Source organism: Rhodamnia argentea, chromosome 9 (assembly GCF_020921035.1).
Source record: "Rhodamnia argentea isolate NSW1041297 chromosome 9, ASM2092103v1, whole genome shotgun sequence".
NCBI lineage: Eukaryota > Viridiplantae > Streptophyta > Magnoliopsida > Myrtales > Myrtaceae > Rhodamnia > Rhodamnia argentea.
This window is the reverse complement of record NC_063158.1, coordinates 23,726,022-23,729,332: the sequence shown is the minus strand read 5'-3', so window position 1 is coordinate 23,729,332 and position 3,311 is coordinate 23,726,022.

Sequence of the window (3,311 nt, the reverse complement as noted above, 5' to 3'; positions counted from 1 at the left end):
GGTATTATCAAAACCAATTGAAAATACTTTATTTATCAAATTATATTCTTCTAAAACTTGCCTAATTATTTTATAAATATTATGAGCCGAATGTCTTTCATCAAAAACTCGAAATGCAATAAGTCTTTTTTGAATGGTCCAATCGTCACATATCCAATGACATGTGACACCCATATAAGAATGAATTTGCCAAGAATCACTCCAAATATCGCTACCTATATGCACACGTCCATTGAATTCCGCAAAAAATTTTGCTAAAGATTTTTTTCCTTTTTTATAAAGATGAAAAATTTCGCGTTTATTCTGTTTTGGCCCCTGTTTTGGCCTTTTGTTTCGAGTTGTTGCTGGCTGTTCTCTTCTTCTAGGCCTTTGCTGTTGTATCTCCTGTGGCCACTGTCTTAGTTGGCCGTTGCGCCCTTACTCGGGTTGTTTTTTGCTTTGGTTGTACACCTTTGCACCCGTGGACACATGTTGGTGTTTCCATGGGTACGAGGTTTTTGTGTTCGGCCATTTCCCTTGTATATCGCGCTTTTGAAAAGTCAATACATATCTTACCTTACCCAAAAAAAAAAAAAAATTCGCGTTTAAGAGTACTTTTTGGAATAGTTGGTGCTTGCGGAACTAATACGGTATTTATCAAATATTTCAAATTAAAATTTTCACCAGTAGTAAACGGAGCATGATGAAGGGCAACATATTCAGCTAATGTTTGTTTATAAAGTGCATCGATGTAACGGAATAAAGGATGATGATTAGAATTGGCGTACCCGAAAATTTGTTGTTGCGTATTGTCGATCCCCGCTTGCGTTGGATGTTTTTTCATGAGATGCCGACAGAATGTTCTGTAGCCGTCTCCTTTCGTAAATTTATATGTTTGCGAACAATATTTACAATTTATATTATACTTACCTTCGCCTTCATCACGTACCTTGTCGAAATGTAACCATAAGTCGGATGTCCTATCTCGGCCATTCCGTTCCGGCTCATTTGCCGTTGACGTTTCTTCGACACCAATAGGAGGATGAAGACTTTCTTGTGTTAGGATGTGCTCGACGTTCGGAATCGGGACAATGTTGATATTATCGTCATTGTCTTCCCAACATGCATATTCACGAGGATCATATTCGGGAATGGGATACTCGGAATCTCCCATAGTCATCTTGCCCTTTCCAGCATTTACGCTTCCACTTGTCATTTTTGAGAGAATTGATCGGAAATCCAATTGAGAGAATTAAGGGGGAATTGAGAGAATTGAGCGAATTGAGAGGATTTGAAAAAATTTGAGAGAATTGTTGAGAGAATTTGTGAGAAAAATGAAAAGGGGAGGATAGGTATTTATAGGCAAGAATTAAAAACAATTCAATTTTTTTTAACCAACAGTCAATTTGGCCGTTACGTGCAAAAGGCCAATTGGCCATTGCCAAACGGCCCAAAGAGCCGTTGTTTGGGGGGGAGGGGAGGGGGGCACGGTGGGGCGGAGAGCCCAACGGCTCTCCGCCCCACCAGCCCAAATCTTTTTTTTTTAAAAAAAAGGGTCGGCGGTTCCGGGCCGGTTCCCACAATTATGGAACCGTGGGCCCCGTCAACGGGCCGGTTCCGAGCCCACGGTTCTATATGGCCATGTCTAACCATGGCCGTACGGGTTTGAGCTTGATTGATGTTGGTTTCCTCGATACTTTTAGCTAGATTTGATATATGTTGATTTGAGAAGTAGACGAGTTGATCAACACCGATTTCAGGCCAATCGGCCAAGATTTCACTGTCGATCAACGCCAGAGAATCCTCGGTCGTCCGTTAGTTGTCGTCTCGGTAAGGAAGACGAAGACCAATCAACTATGTTGACTTCGTCAATGTTTACGTGGCGCTAACATGACGCCACGTGGCTTGACACGTAGTGGCCACGTCACCTGGGCAAATATTTTGATACATTTTTCAAAAATAAAAAGTAAAACTCGGATCGGACATCCGGTATTAGACCACGTGTTGCGATCGGAGATTTTTTCAAAAATAAAAATCGATTTTCCGGTTTGAAAAAACTATTTTCAGAATAAAAAATAATAATCCGATCTGACGGTCGAGAATTAGTCTCACCGTCTGATCCTAGCTATAGGATTTAGTATGTAGATCGAACGATTGAGAGTTAATCTCCCCGTTCGATCTCGGCCTTACGTTTTAGTATGTTGATCGAATGGTCTAGGATCTAGTCTCCGTTCGATCTTGACCGTAGATTTTAGTATGCTAACCTGAGGGCGGTGGATTAGCCACATGGATGAACCTAGACCATAAGATCCAATATCAAAAATTAAAATTCTCTGAAAATAGATTTAAAAAATCAGAAAAATTAGAAAATAAATAAAAATGTATAAACAATGTCGTTTTAAGCCAACCCAAGACCAATAGGGTCTAGGTCGGGCGTACGGTTTGTGTGGGTCAGGTCAACCCCATTTGAAAAATTAATAAAAAAAATAAAAAATTAATTAAAAAAATTAATAAAATTAATAAAAAAATTCATAAAAATTTCTTAAAAAATAGGAAAATTTCTTAAAAATTCTCAAAAATCGCAAAAAAAAAAAGGGAAATGGCCACATTTAACTGGCCTAACCCAAATTTTTCGATTTTGGGTTCCCAAGCCTTTGAAAATGACCATTTTATCCCTCTGGACAATTCATCCTAAATTTTTCCCGAACCACCCCTAAACTTAAATGAATCATTCTCTAAGCCTTTAGGGCTATACTAAGCATGATATGTGGCCTATTGATTGATGATTTGATGCGCTTTATCCCCATGTTTCCGATTCCTTGATTTGCGCACTTTCATTTACTGATTGTGATTGATAGGTTAAAAAATTCCTATTTGCATGATATCCTTTAGATTGTTAGAACTTATCTCACCTTTCAATGCATTTGCATGAATTCTTAGTTTAGGAAATCACTCAACTTAAGTACCGAAAGGGCGTCGGTGATAATCTCAACGTAACCAAGTCCCCAAACCATTTTCTTTGGTTTTTGTAGAATCGAACAGACTCTCTCGACCGCTTGATAGAGTTTTCAATCATACCCTCTAAAAAATAATTGGCAACTTCGTTGGCATGCACGCTACGCACATGTCATGATTCATGGGTCTGACCCCTCTCCACGAAAGGGATCAACCCTCTTTTTCTTTTTTTTTTAATGATACGACTTCGCTGTCGCGATTTGGGTAATGGGCCTCGGGAGACCCCCGCGTCCGAAATCCATACCATTGCGAGTGTGGATGAAGATGACCTATTAACCCTCAATGCAAACTCGTGGAGGGTCACGACAGACGGACTA